Here is a 17,609-nt window from a genome sequence, read left to right as displayed (position 1 = left end):
TAACATTCCTTCCACTTGTATTTTGGGTCCTTAAAAAAATCTTAGCAAGGTGTGCTTATTACACTACATACATTCTTTTTTCTTCTTCATTTCTTCACTTGTGTTAGCCACATGTTTCAGTGGCATCACAAAGGAACCAGACATTTGAACTGAAAGTGCTGGCAACCTTTTTATTAAACTGCAAATTTTATTTTCAGTAAACTAGTAGGTGGTTACTATGTAAATGCTAGTAAGTGGCATAATGGGGGAGGGAGGTGAAACTGGCAGGATTTGCTAGTAAATTAAACATCAGGGGTAGGAGAACAGCAGACATAAGGAAGACTCGTAGGTGTTGAGCTAATCGGCTGGGACGACAGTGCCATTTACTCAGAGAAAACTGTTGAAGGACTAGTTTGGTCGAGGGGCATATCAAGGGTTCTTTCTTGGACTTGATGAGATGACTGCTAATATCTAAGTGGAGAAGTCGGGATGCAGTTGTGTGCAAAAGTCTGGATCAAAGTGGGGATGTCCTGATGAATGCATAAATGTGGGAGCTAATAGCCTTATAGGTTTTTAGGTAAAGTCATGAGAGCTGAGATCACCTGAGGACAGATTGATTTAGGAAAAAAAACAACAACAACAGCGAGTCTGGGCCTACGCTCTGAAGCATCTCAACCCTCACAGAAGAGCCAGCAAAGCTGACTGTGAGGAGTTCTTAGAGAAGTTAGTTGACAACAGGGAGAGTGAGTGATCACCTAAGCCAACAGGAGAGGGTGTTTCAAGGAGGGTATGGTCAACCGTGTCAAATCTGAAGAGGAGTCAAGAAAGCAGAGAGAAGAAAGGAAACCATGGGATAAACTCTATGGCAGTCATTTCTGACCCTACCAAGAGAAGTATTAGTGGAATGGTAGAAAAGAAACTTAACTGGAAAGGTTGAGAAAAAAGAATGTACACAACACTTTCAAAATGTTTTCTGTGAAGGAAACCAAAAAGTTAATGCTAACTGGAGTTCAACTCATGTTGCTTTCGTCGATTATACATACTACAAATAAAGGTAGTTGTTATGGGCTTACTTTGGTTCCCCCACCCCTTCCCCCAGCAATTCATGTGTTGAAACCCTAACTTCCATCGTGACTATATTTGGAGAAGGGGCCTTTAGGGAGATAACTAAGGTTAAATGAGGTCATAAGAGTGGGGTCCTAATCCTACAGGACTGGTATGTTTTTTAAGAAAAAGAAGAGACAACAGAGATCTCTCTCGGCAGAAAGGCCACGTGAGGACACAGCGAGAAGGTGACTGTCTATAAGCCAGGAAGAGAGGTCTCACTAGAAATCAACACCGATGGCACTTTGATCCTGCACTTGCAGCCTCCAGAACTGTGAGAAAACAAATCTCTTTGTTTACCACCCAGTCCGTAGTATCTTGTTATAGCAGCCCAAGCTAATACGGTTGCTTACACAGTATATCTACAAAGCTTTGTTCAAATAAAATAGTGATAATCATAATGGCTTCATGTTAACAAAATATTTCTCTGTTGATATTGACCCCAATTCTATATTCTTTTCCAGTTTCAACCAACTCATCCTCTAGATCATCCTCTATTTTAGCAAATGTACCAAGATTTAACCATTTGTTCAGGACAAAAATTTCAGAGCCCTTCCTTGATTACTCTCCTTCTCTTCCATGCCAGCCACACCAAGTTCCATCACAGAGGAACCCTGATAGCCCATCTAAAATGTGAACCAAGTCTTACCTTACCTCTGTCATCAACATTCAAATGGTGTTCTTTCTTGTAGAACAAAATCTAAAGTTCCTACTGTAATCACAGTAGGCTGCCATCATCTGCCCCCTTGGCTCCCTCTCTACATCATGTAAGAAACAACCTGAAAACTCAGTGGCTTAAAACAATACTTATTATCCCTTAAGTGTTTGTAGCTTGGCTAAGAATTAGCTGATCCTGACAGGACTCACGTGGGGTTGCTTGCCTGGGTGGCTCTGTTCTTAGAGGGACCAGATGACCAGTCTGAGCTCTTATCATAGGAATAGAAGATGTGTGTTTGAGAGAGAGCACAGAAACAGGGAAGGTCTCTTAACACTTAGACTCAGGACTGGCATATTGTCACTTCTACTTTATTCTATTGACCAAAGCAAGTCATATGGCTAAATGCAAAGTCAAGTCTAGGAAAATATACTACTCCACTTAAGAGGAAACTTACAATATATCACATGGCAAAGAATGTGTATGCACAGAGGAACAAACAACTTGACCAGCAATGCAGTCTATTACATACTCTGATCCAATTTCCTATATTTCTTACTTTTGTTAACTTGACTTCAAGGCTCACACTTGTTAATCAAGCTGCTATCTCAAGGCCTTTAGACTTGTGTTTCCTCCTGCTTGAGGCATTTTTTCTCCAGATTCTCACATGGCTTTTATTCATTCATTCAGGTCTCTGCTAAAATATCATATCCTCAAAGGTTCCCATGACCAGGGGTTAGAAAACTATGGCTCTGGCCCACAGACCAATTCATACCCACTGCTTATTTTTGTAAATAAAGTCTTATTAAAACACAGACATCTCCATTCATTTACTTACTACCTATGACTACTTACATATCACAAAGGCAGAAGTGAATAGTTGTGTCAGAAACTATGCCAGAAATCTTAAAATATTTACTCTCTGACTTTTTCCAGAAAAAGTTTGCTGACCCTTACTCTATCCCATTTTCTTACTTTATTTTTCTTCTTTATGATTATCTTTTGACATTACACTGTATTTATTTGTTTATCTGTTTATGATTGATCTTCTTCACTAGAATCTAAGTTTCTCTAGGGAAGAATTTTGTCATATTTACTGCAGTGCCGCTAGCCCTAAAAATGTGCCAGGAACTCAGAATTATATTCTCATCCCCTTTAAGTCTTTGCCTAAATGGCACTCCCAAGTGAGGTCTCTCCTGGCAACCTTGGCACTCTGGGCCCTCTTCTCTGCCTTATGTGTTTTCTTTATTGCCTTCTTACACAATACTTAACTTTCTTCATAACTTTATCATTAATGACTGACTCTCACATGAGAATATACACTTCACAGGGGCAGGGTCCTTATATGAAATGCTTGCTTGGGACAGTGCCTGGTACATAAGTGCCCAATAAATATTTGCTGAATGATTGAGCAAATGAAGATAATTTCTTAGGAATGGAATTGAAATTGTTTAATTTCAGAGAATAAAATCAATAATATGAAGTAATGTTATTATTCAGTGTTTAGGGGAATCCTTGAGAAAAGTCTTTAAAGGAGACTCAAATCCTCCAGCACCCCATGCACTGGGTGTTTTTGTTTGTTTGTCGTCATACAATGGATGAACCTAACAGCTTATGGATCAGGGATGTCTAGGTTATTAGGACCTTGCCTGAAAGTCATGCTTCCCATTAGCATCAAGAGAGAATGGAAAACATCAGCAAATACTCTGTTGATGGTGCCTATTTAGATGCCCTATGTGCTAGCTCTCCTCAATAGTCATATTTCAATAAAGAGAGAAGAACATCCCCCTTGTACTCTACATAAGGTAAAAGGAAATTCTGACTGTATTTCAGTCAAACTTCATGTTGCCAGGGGAATAATAACAAAAAGTAGGATGTCAGCATATCCCCCCTGCCCTCACTAGAATGTTAGAGGGATCATGAGAATAGCTTTCCTGCGTCCTCTGTTGTCTCACTTCTCATTCTCAGAGTGAGCAAAGCCAACCATGGAGCCAAGTCCATTCAGAAGATAAAGATTATTACTTTCGGGAGGCTGGAAACCATTCATGTAATACCCAGATGTATCCAGATGAGCGGGGTGAAGGAATGGTTCTCGTTCACTTATGGGGCCTGCAGTGTGGGATTTTCAGCAGCAGCTGCTTGAAGTCTGGATGCCCAGTGGATTCTGCCCCCTTCTCAAAGCTGAGGAGGAGGAGGATATATAAGGTCTTTGGTCACACAGTCTAGTGGAACAAATAGCCATTGGGCGGAGACTTTGGTTGACAGTGGTTTTATCATTACATGTCATAGCAGATGCAGCCAGTGCCCTGCCATATCCCCTTGCACTTAACCCTGGAAGGTGCAGTAACCCAACTTCCAGCTGCCAGCGTCCGATCTTCTTTGCCTGGGGGTTTTCTCTTTCCACAGGAACCCGTGTGGCCACCAGCACAGACCAGAAGTGCAGGGGAATTAACAATCCCCAGGAGCAGCCCTTAAACAATGACTGGCAGGAGCTGGTGCATAAATACCCCAGTTCCCTCACCTTCCAGTGAGTTAAGGTTGAAATGTGTGTTTTACACGGAACCCCACAGTTTTCCTAATGAGCTCAAGCAACACTCACCACCTATGATGACTGGTTTGATAATGTGACTCTTATTGTCTCTTTTCACTTTCTTATCTTACTTCCCCTACACCCACCTGCACTGGGGTTTTCTTCTAGCTCCCAAATAAACGGCTTGTTTTCAAGTTATTGTGTCAAGGTCTGCTTCTAGGGAAACCCAAACTCAGAAACATGCTTACCCAAGTCATATTTACCTTTAATTTCCTAGCCTAACTTAAATGTGTGCCGATTTTATTTTTGTTTCATGTGTGAGAGAAAACATGCTCCCCCTGAAAAACCATATCCTCTTCTTAGTGGATTGAACCGTTTTGGGAACCTTTAGTATTAACCTTTCTAGTAATAGTAACTTTCTTAGTCTTGGTTATAAGTGGACATGTTATTGCAACCTAAAAGCCTAAAAGTTTTAACAAAATACCTGTAGGTATGTTAACATTTAGATTGTTCATATAAAATTTTTAGACGTGATAGTTCTTTTATAAAACTCAAACCCTTTATTTTATACGTGAAAACTCATTAGGTGGTATAAGATTTAGTCAGTGATTTAGCTAAGATCTCACTGCTAATTGGCTTCACAGCTGAAACCGCAAGTTAAATTCAGATATTGCTTAAAATAAATATTATTTAAGGTCTAGTAAGTGCCCTACATTCATCCTATGTTCTAGGCTTTCCCAGTGGTGCCTGTTTTGACTATCTGATAAAGTGCATTTCTGGATGGTTAGGAAGAGGGAAGTCTGTCGATTTCTTTGGTCTCTGTTCTCCTTCTTACAAACAAGAGGGTGCTAGCTTTCTACCACAGAACAGCCTCCTTTTTGTGATTTCTGCGTTTACCTGAATACCCAGGGTTTTTCCATTCAAGGAGGAGGAGATGTCCTTCCCTTCTCTCTGTGCCAGTTTCTGCAGCCCCCAGCTGTGGAAACAGCCATTCTCATGTTGTAGCAGAACTAATGATCTGCCTCCAGGGACCCGTGAGAGAGTCTTCTTGCCACCCTAGATAAGTGCATATGGCTGGTGTGCTTGTATATTTCTGCTCTATCCCCCCCCACCCCCCCATCTCAGACTCAGTTTCTGCACTTCACAGACACTCAAGCCTACCTGTCCCATGGGCATTAAGTCTGTGGCAGTTCTCACCCATCAGTATGGGTGTGCTCCTGGCTGCAATCAGAAAGCCCTAGCAGCTGCTGCTGTGGCCTCATCTTGTAACACCCCAGGTTGCCCCAGCCTCCTGCAGGGGCTGGGTTCGGGCTTCATTCAGCAAAGCCCCATCATCATCACGTCCGCCTCATCGGGAGCCTCAGGCTGCACTACAGGCTGACCTAGCTGAGCTCAGGAAGGTTCCGGCTTCCCAGAGGAGTGGTTAACCCCATCCAAGAGTATCACGATCATGGGTTTTGAACTAAAATAGTTTTTGGTTGACAGCGCTTTGAACAAGGACATATAGTACAAACATTTTGCCCATTCTAGAGACTGGGCATCATAATAGAGAAAGCCTAATGACATACCCAGAAATACTTATTGTACCATGAATAGCTTTGAAAAGCACAAAAGCTAGTCTCTTGATTTCATCTTATCTTGACTTTTTTACTCTCCTGTGTCCCTTTTTTGTTTGCTTTCCCCTTTTATCTGTGGGGAGATGTATAATGGTTAATTTCTTCCTAAAGAATAATTCATCCAGGGTAGTACATGCTGCATACATCTGCGAGGCTCTTAAGTATTTCATGCATTATGTGGCCCAAATGGCTACATTAGGAAAAAAAAAAAATCCCAATTAGTGAAATTTAAATACGGAATTTCTTTGAATTGCAGCTCTCCTTTCATATGTTACAACATCCTGATCAATGGCACCAAAAAGCAAAAGGTTTCTCTTATTGCTATATATTTTTATTTCCCTCCAAATATCAATGCCACATCAACTGTTAATCTGAAAAACCTCATTTAATGTCAGCTTGCTCACAGTTATGAAAATTCAGGTAATGTATTCCTGTTACTAATTGTATTTGAGAAAGTGTTATTAATTTCATATATCAAGTTCGTAGTGGCCATCTGTTCCCTCCGAACTGCTGCGTCTCCCTCCATCTGCCCTGTTTTTCTTCTGCTAATCGGGTGGCAAGGGCTCAGATGATCGGGAAGTTTCTCTCTGACTTTTGATTTGTCACTCATCATCAAGCCAGCTGTGCGTTTGTAACAGACTCCTCTGACGGGTGGTGGTGAATTTAAATCTGTCTGGTTTTCTTGTTGTTTTTTTTTTTTAAATAAAACTTTTTTGTCAAAAAATGTTTAAAGGAAGCCAGATTGTATTTTCTACACTGTAAAATGTGCTTTGCTGCCACTAATTTGGCTGCATCTGCACTCTCATGAATATAGATGAAGGTGCACGGCCAGGATATTATTAGGGACTGCGGCGAGCAGGGAAGAATTTTAAATGCGGCAAGATACCATAGTTTAGATTTCTGAGAACATTAGGACAAACTCGCATGAAACTGCTGACATTTGCTAGCTTTAAGTTCAAGATGAGTTTTTGAATCTTAACCGCAAATATTCTTCTTTGAATATTTTTGCTTGTGTGTGGTTGGATAGGGAAAAGAGATTGCGGGAAGGATTGTAGGAGAATATGATTAGATCAAAAAGATTTTTAGTTCAAATTTCTTCACCTTGTCTCCCATAAATCACGGTCTAGAGTCAGCATGCAAGGGACTTGTTTGAGTCCATGTCCTAGGTGAGCAAGCTGGGTAGGACATTAGCCAGAGTCATTGCTTTCAAGTCACTTGAACACCCTGTGGGATAACATATGAAGCTTACTGACTTGGGGCCTTGAAGATGAACCCACAATACCAATTATTTATTGCTTGTGATTGTTTATTGTATAATTCAGTGCTAACAGCAGGCTATACAAAATAAATGTTTATGAAAAATATTATTCATCTCCTCAGATAAGCATTTTCCCCAAAGTCCAATAGACAACAGCAACACTCAGATGTTAATGATAATTAAATAAGTTTTATTTTGCCTTCAGAATGATTCGGTATCACTAGATACGAAAAATATTCAACTCATGCTCAAAAAATGTGCATTTTAGGAACAGAGAAGAAATAAAAATAATGGGATAGTATCTGTCCTCAAGAAACTCACAATCTACTAACTGTAAAGTAGGAGAGGTATTCTATGACCGTTCCAGTGACAGCTACTAATAAATAGTGAAGCAACAACTGTTGGATAAACACAGGTACAAATCTTCATAAGAATAAATATTCTGAGGGGCACCTGGTGACTCAATCTGTTAGACATCCAACTTCGGCTCCTGTCATGATCTGTCAGTTTGTGGGTTCAAGCCCTGCATCGGGCTCTTTGCTGACAGCTCGGAGCCTGGAGCCTGCTTTGGATTCTGTGTCTTTCTCTCTCTCTGCCCCTCTCCTGCTAGCACTCTGTCTCTCTCTTTAAAATAAATAAAAATAAACATTTTTAAAAAAGAGTAAATGTGAATTGCATTAGCTCTAAAACAAAGCAAAGATTTCTAATACCTATTTCATGTCTAATAAGTTCATATTTTTCACATTAAAAAGGGAAACTTTTCTTGAGTTCTCCCTGTTCATAATCATAGCACTTCAACATCAAAAAACCTGTCACTCTCGCTAAATAAAGACACTTGTTCAAAATGGTAAAAAAAAAAAAAAAAAATGGAAATTTACATTTCTAAGTACAAAGATTTTATGTCATAATACCTGTTATGGGTTAATTGTGTCCCCTAAAAAGATATGTTGAAGTCCTCATCCCCACACCTGTGAATGTAATCTTGTTTGAAAATAGAATAGTTTCCCCTTATCTATAAGGGACACATTACAAGACACCCCCCACCCCCGCTCCAGTGAATGCCTGAAAAAAATGTGGATAGTACTAAGCATTATATATACTTTTTTTCTTGTACACAGATACATACAATAAAATTTAATTAACAAAATTAGGCACAGTAAGAAGTTAACAACAAACTAATAATAAAATAGAATATTTATAATAATACCCTGCAATAAAAGTTATGTGAAGATGGCCGCTCTCTGTCAAAATATGTTATTCTACTGAATTCATCCTTCTTGTGATGATGTGAGATAATAAAATGCTTTCTGATGAGAGGAGGCAAGGTGAATGATGTAGGCACCTTGACATAGTGTTAGACTGCTATTGACCTCCTGATCAACTGTCGGCTTTCAGACATTGGTTGACCAACTAAAACCGTGGAAGCAAAACTGTGGACGATGCCTGCTGTAGGGTCTTTGCAGGTGTAATCAAGTTAAAATGAGATCATACAGTATCAGGGTGGGCCCTAATCCAATATATTTGGTATCCCTGGAAGAAGAGAAGAGACACAGAGGAGACCCATGGAGAGAACATTGTGTGCCAATGGAGTCAGAGATTGGATGATATTTCTACAAGCCAAGGAACACCAGGATTGCCAGCCACTTCCAGAAGCTAAGGAAGAGGTTGAGGATTCTGTTCTAGAGGACTGAAGACTCCTGGTCTCCCAAACTGCAAGAGAATTCATTTCTGTTGTTGTAAGCCACCAAGTTCATGGTAATTGGTTACTGCAACCTGAGGAAACTAATAGACCATAACACAATTCAAGAAATAAAAACAGGAGCACCTGGATGGCTTATCAGTTAAGCTTCTGACTCTTGATTTCAGCTCAAGTCATGATCTTATGGTTCATCAGTTTCCCTGCTGGCAACGCGTAGCCTCCTTGGGATTCTCTGTTTCTGTCTCTCTCTCTCTCTCACTCTCTCTCTGCCCCTCCCTCGTTTGTGCTCTCTCTCTCAAAATCAATAAATAAGCTTAAGAAAGAAAAGCAAAATATTTGACCTTTTTTTTTATTTCCATAATTTTTGTTTGGTTTTAACATAGGACCATCAAAATTCTCATGTTTCTTGGTCATGAAGAACACCTAATGTGGTCTTAAAGTTTTTTGAAAATGGGTTCTTTCTTAAAAATTATGTTGTTATAAAAATAAAATAATTGTAGAACTGTCAAGTATTTTCAAGCCACCATAATTAGTGACACATGAGAAGCATGGCAGAGGAAATACCAGATGTAAGTTATTTCAAGGGGCAATGATGGGGTAAAATCTTGTATTATCATAACTTCTTTGACCATCTTTCATTGGGAAAACCATTTTCTTATTTTTCCTCCCAGAGATTTTACTAGGGACACTGGAACCAGACCCAAATCTAGTTTCCATTTCCACTTTTTTACTTGTCTTTTGATATCCTTTATGAAAAACCTCTTTGCATCTCTGCTTCTTTACTAAAAAACCAGAGTTACCAATATATAATTGGTAACCCAACTAACCTCTAGGTAATTTTGAGGGCTTCCAAACCTGTCTAGATTGTTAAGAATAAAAATTTAAAAATTACCCAAAGCATCCTCCCTGTCTCATGTTGTTGCCTGTTCCCCAGATTTTCCTCTTTAATCCAAAAAAAACCCCACAAAAAACAAAAACAAATCCCAAAGACCTATAGTAGCCCCTTCCCTTCACCATCACCTAAATGTAGATCCCTTCCAACGCATCCGGATCAATTTGTGATTGACATTAGTCCTCCATAGTTCTAAACAGCTGTATTTGAACGTGCCTAAATGTTGCCCTTTCTATACAACCTTTCTAATCAAAGTGTGGTCCTGAGGCCAGCAGCTACCAGCCTCACCCAGAAGTTTGTTAGAAATGTAGACTTTCAGGCTGCTGGGTCAGCGGTAACATTTCTAATAGGCTCTCCACTGATCCCAATGTGCATTCAAGTTTGAGAAGCAGTGCTACACAACACATTATTACTGTTTTCCCTACAAATCTCCAAAGTAATGTCTTACAGTAGGGGACATACCTTTTCTTAGTTTGATAACAGTATCCTTCTCCTTTATTTAAATAAATCACAACCTTCTAATTTTACAGAATTTGTGTCTGAGCAAAAGGGTAAAAAAGGCCCAGTAGTACTGCTGATGCTTTCCTAAGCACTGTGTTCACTGACAGCAAGACCTTGGAATATCCTTAATGATATTAACAGATTATACATTAACACGGAAGGGAAGACCAGGCCTTTTTAAGCGGTAGTTCTGTTTCCTTCCCCTAGGTAGATAATGAAGTAGATTCACTTTTCCCATGACACTGGGCTGCCTGATATTTTGCTGTGTTACATGACGTGCTTCAGCATGACTAATACATCCCAGCTGGTCTCAACAGCAGGAAAATGTGTCGTGGGGGATGGGGGGATGGCGGTGACATGGTTAGGAAGTTACGCATGCGCACGCAGAGGAGGCTCTGTTGTGTCTATGATTAGAGTTGGGGGTGGGGTGGGAAGAAAGAATGAATGAAAGGGGGGAAAATGAGGAAATCCCAGGAGTTCTGGAGACTTGAAATTTTTCAAGCTGTCATTTACCTTTGCAAAGTTGTGGTTGGTGACTGTGTTTACAGGCTGTGGATCTGTAAACAGCACATGTGCAAACCGTTAGCTATTGTTTTGAAAATGACAGTATGGCCAATAATTTCAATTTCAGTGTTTAAGCGTGAACCAGATGACGCTATGTTTTATTTAAAACTGGGCATGTATCATGGAGAGTGGAAACTTGTACCTCTTAAACACTTTTATATTGTGTAGTGTGCCATATGTTGCCTGCTTTCAGGTTTTTAAAGTGATTGCCTACTGCCTAAAGGTAGCTTGTCTCAAGATTATAATCCGCATTTTGCTGGAGGGCAGAAGTGAACCCATTAATTTAACAGCACACTAATGGGATTGGTATAAAGGTGTTAATTCTATTCAATATTCCTTAAGGATTAGGTTGAATGATAGTTTGGTAAGAAAGAAAGGGGTAAAGAATCAACAAGAGAAGTATGAGGCCATACAAAAGGTTTGACCAACATTAAAAACTGTCTTCCTATCACCACCACCTAAAAACAAAACAAAACAAAACCAAAAAAAAAAAAAAAAAGAGCCAAACTTGATAGCCAGATGAAGTAATTTCTAACTTAAAATCCTTTTTAAAATCTTAAATTTCCTTGCTTACCTTGTAACTTTAGTTGGGAACAAGCTTCTTGCTTCTCATTTACTCTTAACGAAGAATGCATGCTAAGTTTTGCTCTGAGTTATCCTGGGTACATATTCAAGAAGGTTGCCGGATACATATTCTAGCTGAATATTTAACTTTGATAAGACTGGGCCCAGTCAATAAAAGATTCTTGCCATCTTAGACTCTTTTTAAAAACATTTATTGGTGCTCAGCTGGAAGGGAGTTGGCACCTAGTTCTGACATGACATCCGCTGGCTAACTGCTATTGTGTGGTCCTTGACTCCTTAGGAATGTGAGACCGTGTTCTGTACCGTACACATCAGGGCAACGGGACTGAGACACGAGTGGGGGAAGCCTGCCCCATGATTTGATAAAGCTCATACAAATTTCCATCTTTACTTAGAGGAATATTTCTCTAATCGTAGAGACTCCAAGGCCTAAACTCCCAGATAATTGTTTCTCCTGGGCTGCTTTCCCAAGCAACTTTGCTACTAAGATTCCAGTTCTGTCTCCCGTAGAGGAGGCAAACGTTAGCTCTCTTGTAATAGTTCCACCCCACTAAGTAGGCATCCAAAACACCATCACCACTTAATTCGCTTAATACTAGTATCCATGTTAAACCAATATCTTCCCTTTAAAAAATTGGCAGTTTATAACAGGATTTCTTATCAGGTAATAACTATCTAGGTTTATTTTAAAACCCCTGTCTTGTTAGCTTAAGAAATAAAATCCAGCAATGACAGAAGATTAGGTTTCCCCCCCGGGCGGGGTTCAGACAGTTCCTTCTTTGTGTTTGCCTCTCTTCTTTTGTAAGATGTGATCGGCAGCCTGTATTGGGAGGCCTGTGGGGGAAGAGATTAAGTTCTCCTCAGCTGGCCGTCGGAGGGTGTGGCTCTTTAACATTTTGGCTAACAGATGGTGACAAACCAACAGGTGCACCCAGATCACTGCACCGAGCTTTCTACATCTGCCGGGCGCACAGTGTGCTTACTCTGACTTCCCCCATGCCAGCTGGGGCCTTGGCTCCACCAAGCATGGCCCAGACAAGGTATACAAGGATGGAGGCCCATGACCTTCAACCGTTAACCTACTGATATGTGCTTTAGAGGATAAGCGGGGTAAAAACACTTTGATCTGAATGGTATGCAGTGAAAAGAGAAACAAAGAGTGTAGACCCCGGGGTGAAGTGAGGAAGTGACAGGCAGTTTTGGTAACAAAATCCTCTTTTCAGGATTTGACAGCTTCTCTCGTCGGGCCAGATTTCTCTTTTAGCAAGGACATTGGCCTGCATTTATTGCCACCCTGGAAAAATTGTTGTTGGATGACTCAAAATTGTTGAATGGAAACAACCCAGAGAATCATTGAGACAATCCCCTTTGCAACAATAGCTAAGCCTTCATACGCTTGCTGTACACAGGGCTCTGCTGGAATTATCCCGAAGCAGCCTCGTAACAAATCTATGGGACGGGCACCATTTCTCTTCCCATTTACAGTGGAGAAACCAAGGCATAGAGAGGCCAAGTGAATTACAATCAGGAAAGAGCAGAGTGATACTTACTGATTCAACATAATTTAAACAGACATTTATTGAGTCTACCATGTACTGGACACAGGCCTACAAGCCAACTCTCCAAACCAACTTGGCCTGTCACTAAAGCCCCTGCACTTAACAGCTGTGTGGAATAGTCAAGGACCGACTTACTACTTTAGAGCTTTATCTACTTGAAGATGTAGGGAAGAAAAGACACTCTTGGGGTCACTGTGAGTTGCAACTTCACATATGAAGCCTACTTGAAACGACTGGTTTGGTTTTGGTTTTGGTTTTGGTCTGATTATCAAGGTCCCCGTGTCACATATCACCATGTTTTTTCAATAATCTTCATCATTAACCTTATTTAAAGCCGAGGATTTTGAGACGTAAGAATTCTCTCTCCTACATTTTCATTTTGGCAGATGAGGAAAACTACTCACAGAAGTATATCCTGGAAGCAGATCGTTTGCTTTAAAAGTCAGGAAGAAGCAGATGAACTGAGGAACACTGTCTTCCACATGCGGCTTCATGAGTGGTTTCCAGCACTCCCCTGTGGACATGCGACATGCGGTCTAGCAAAGGTATCGTGATGCCCCCCTAGTGTTCACATGAAGAATGCTGTAGTAACTAGTGGTTCATTGTTTTTTTACTCATCTACAATCCATTATTTTCCTCTTGATGGGGGTTATCTCCTAAGGATTTTGTGCTGTTGTTTTCTGTTGTTCGTTTGTATGTTTGCACTACCTACATGTCGGGTGTGGTGTTGTGTCTTATATGCATCTTATCATTTAATCTCCTCCTACAAAACACTATGATGTAGATACTATTATTGGTCCATTTTACGGATGAGGAAACTGAGGCTTAGCATGTTTGAGTATCTTGTATAAGATCTCACAGCTGGTAACTACATATTTGTATGGTTTTTGATTATTGACTAGCACTCCCACTGGACTATGTCATGCAAAGACAGAGATTGTATCTGCTGAGATGCTTATATTCACCCCACGGTGCTTAAACCACTTAACAGGGTCTTCATACACATATGCTTAATAAACATTTGTTTAATGATTAAATGAGAGAATAAATGAATAAAGTTGGAGACCAGAATTCAAAGTCATGCCTATTTAAATCGAGAATCTGTCTTGTTAACCACTAGTTATGTGACCCCACATTGCTCAGACTAACTATGTGCTGCTCATACCTAGGTGGTGTTAATCACCACTAGGTATTGTTATGAACCAAATTCTGTCCCTCCAAAACTCCGGTGTTGCAGCCCTAACTACCAGTGTGATTGTATTTGGAGATGTGGCTTTTACGGAGAGAATTAAGTTAAATGAAGCCATACGGGTGGAGCCCTAATCAGATAGCCCTGTTGTCCTTATAAGAAGAGGGAAAGACGCCAGAACTTGCTCTCCATGTCCACACAGAGATGAGGCCATGTGAGGAAGAGCAAAAGGGCAGCCATCTTCAAGCTAGGAAGAGAGGCCTTCCCAGAAACTGACCCTGACACACCTTGAGTTTGGCGTCTAGTCTACAGAACAATGAGAAAATTTCTGTTCTTTAACCCACCCAGTCTGGTGTTTCGTTATAGCAGCCTGAATGGACTAATACAACTACCATGACTCATCTGCTTTCTTTCCTTGTTCCTCTTACTCTCCCCTTTATCAGAGTATCTTTTTTTTTTTTTTTTTTTTTTTGGATATCTTCTAGCTGTTTCTGTTTCTCGGTCTTCAAAACGCAGTAGTAGGGAATTGCCTTCTTCCTCCATATGCACTCTTTTTTTTCTTACCGTTTTCAGCACAGAAATGCAAGTTAGCAGCTTTTTTCTGCCTTTCTGATCATCATTTTTCTTAGGAGGAATGAAATACCAAGACAACTGAACGCCTGTTTGATGCATATAAGCGACATGGATTCTCTGTGGTTGGAATTAACTTCCTGCATTGACAGACTCTCCAATTTCAGAGTAGCTCCCCTTGCCATCTCCCGCCAGGTCTGTATTATAGGGATGATTTATTATGACCAATGTAGAGCAGCACCAGTCAAGAAGAGGAGGGGGTAGAGACCTGACGATCGGACTGAAAGCCTAGGACAAAACGATGAGTTGGAGATCCTGTTGCAGCTTTTGTGTCTGACTTTGAGTGGTCAGGTGTACAAAATCGATAGCAAATTAAGTCGTAATTAATTCACCTTCTAGTTTAGAATCAGGAGGTTTCTAATCACCAGGGAATCCAGTTGGGGGTCAGTTCTGGAAACCTGGTAGTAAGTAGGCACGTAGAAAACACAATGAAGAAAAGATTCCGGTTAAGAGTTTATGCCTAAAAAGGTATAGAGTCATTAACCCGAGTAACCATCAGATCTGAACTAAAGAGGAAGGTCAGAAGATACAGTCAACATGGGTCAGTAGTCTGGGTCAACATGGGAAGAGGAAAAGTGATCTAGAAGGACTGGCCCAGGAACCTAGGTGTTATTTACAAAAAAAAAAAAAAAAAAAAAAATGACTATATCCTGGGTTTGACTGGCAACAACAAGCCACATAAGACAACAGTCAAAGCCTCTGAAAGCACACAAGCTCCCGAAATAATTCCACCCATTGCAGGAAGAATACTGAGAGCCATGATATGTCCCTGCTTCAGTCATAGTTTGCTGAGGAATTGGGGAAGGTCGGAGGCGGTGAGCTAGGATGTGAGCCGTGATGCTGTGAGGATGTGGGGAGCAGGGAGCCAGGGAGAGCTGAGGCAGGGGACGTAAGAGGCCTGATCACAATTCCATGATCATACCCTGGAGCAAACCATTTCAGAGCTAACTAATTAGCAGCATGCGGTGGGGGCCGTGGACCATTGTGTTCCCTCCTTATCCCCCTGGGACTGTCAGAGTTCTTGGCACAAAATGGAGGCTCGATATATGTGTTAAATGAATGCACGAATAATATAATACAACAAGAAATGTGGAACTTTCAACTCCGAACATTTAATGGTGAATTTCTTTGGTTACTCCTTTATCATAGCCCAGTTATTAATAAACACTCACTTGTGATTTCAACTTCCCTTTCTGTGAACAAACACACACAGTGCCAAAAGTGATTAGTCCCGTCAGAATACCCCCCTGGTGGTTAGCTCCATACTCCCGGCCTCCTGGGAACTTAAGATGTCCACGGTGGGCACACAACATCCCACGGAACGTCGTCCAGGCCTCAGGGCCCCAGGTTGTGTGGGCTAGGTTGTCGCTTGCTCATTGACTGCTGCTCTTAAAGCCTGGTGGGTTTTTCAAGTGTAGTGGGATGGAAAACTCAGTTACTCTTGATGCAAACTAAATAGTTATCTATCAAACTGTGAGTCCCTCTCTGCTCTGTGGGCGTATTTAAAATTAGGAAGAGCACAGCAGCCACTTGTCTCAGTGAACGCAGCAACTCGCCTTGGGCCACACAAGAACAGCCAGGCACGTTGCCAGCTCCGGCGGTGACGGCGGGTTCCGGGGCGTAGACTCAGGGAGCCTCATTTTGAGTGCTAGATGGATCTTTGAGCAGCGCACGTCTGCACAGGCTGCAAAAAGATCCCCGCGACAGTATTAACCCCACAGCTAAGATTAGCTGAGAATGTTTTTCGATCTTCACAGTCATAATCTGCTCCTCGGGTGAGAACTGAGCACCAAATGCCAGGACACTGTGAGAACAGGTGTACCGACCTCCACCTGGGACTTAGGGAGGGGAAGTAATGAGCTAAGAATGGCCGAATCAGAAGTTCCTAGGTAAGCAAGCTCTTAAACAAGTGTGCCTGGACTTATGGAGCTTGAAAATGCCCTCCTTGGCATGCCGCCTGCAAGGCAGCTTCACATAAAGAAGCGCTTCATAAGGTGTGTTTCACGGAACACGGTCCCGCAAGATGTCTGTGCAAAAGCCGCATGCCTTAGCCCGCTCCAGCACACGAGCCCGTGAAACATCCTGTAGTAAAACACTCTGCGTAGCACAAAGCTCCGACTTACTTGACCGTGAAACTATTTTTTATGCGATTAGCTCTTAACATCTTTCAAAATAGTTTTCAGTTGTACACACTTTGGAAAACACCGATCTCTAAAAGACAACTCGAATATAGTGTCTTACGGAAACTGAAAGACAGCATTTCTGAGACTGCCAAAGGCATATCTACACAGAAGCTCTGGCCTCTGGGGCAATGGAATTTGATATTCCCCCTTCCCATTTCATTCTCCTGTCCTTCAAGTCTGAGGCATTGCTTTTGTTGATGTTAGCTTGGATCAAATACATACGTAAGTGAATCGAGATTCTTACCTATCTCCCTAAAAGACCACTGCCATAAAAATACTTTTGTTGAAGCACTTGAACTTCTGGTCCCTAACCGTAAAGTAACGCAGGGATCCACCCAGTGCAATGCAGTAGTTTACTTGTGTAAGAACCAAGAGTAGGGCATTAAAGATTCTCCCTGTTTTGAGAAAGTATAACTCTGACCCAACTTCTCATTAGTACCGCTGGAGCCTACGTGAGCATGGGAAGCAGCAGAGAGAAGGGTGTGTTGACCTAGGCAGGAGATCTTTACCAAGGTCCCTTTGGTCGCTCTTCTACAAGCCAGATGTCCAGCTTCACAGGTGTGCTCTCTCCCCAGTCCCACAGGACTCCACACTTAACAGGACTCTGGGCTTAGTTTAATACCCTGCTATTAGAATTCTTGGTAATTTTTTAACAAGAGTCCTAC

General features: G+C 41.3%; 1 long non-coding RNA gene across 3 annotated transcripts in view; it reads left to right on the top strand.

Moving 5' to 3' along the window:
• LOC132664288 (uncharacterized) overlaps window positions 1-17,609 on the top strand; it is a 135,972-nt gene that overhangs the window by 11,071 nt on the left and 107,292 nt on the right. For all 3 annotated transcript variants that reach the window (XR_014136595.1, XR_009603558.2, XR_009603560.2), the window contains one exon: window positions 13,329-13,487. This is a non-coding gene — a long non-coding RNA (uncharacterized LOC132664288). The remainder of the gene's footprint in view (window positions 1-13,328; window positions 13,488-17,609) is intronic.

Source organism: Panthera onca, chromosome F2 (assembly GCF_046562875.1).
Source record: "Panthera onca isolate mPanOnc1 chromosome F2, mPanOnc1 haplotype 2, whole genome shotgun sequence".
In the NCBI taxonomy this organism is placed as follows: Eukaryota; Metazoa; Chordata; class Mammalia; order Carnivora; family Felidae; genus Panthera; species Panthera onca.
Note: the sequence above shows the minus strand (reverse complement) of the source record. Positions and strands in the feature narration are given on the sequence as shown.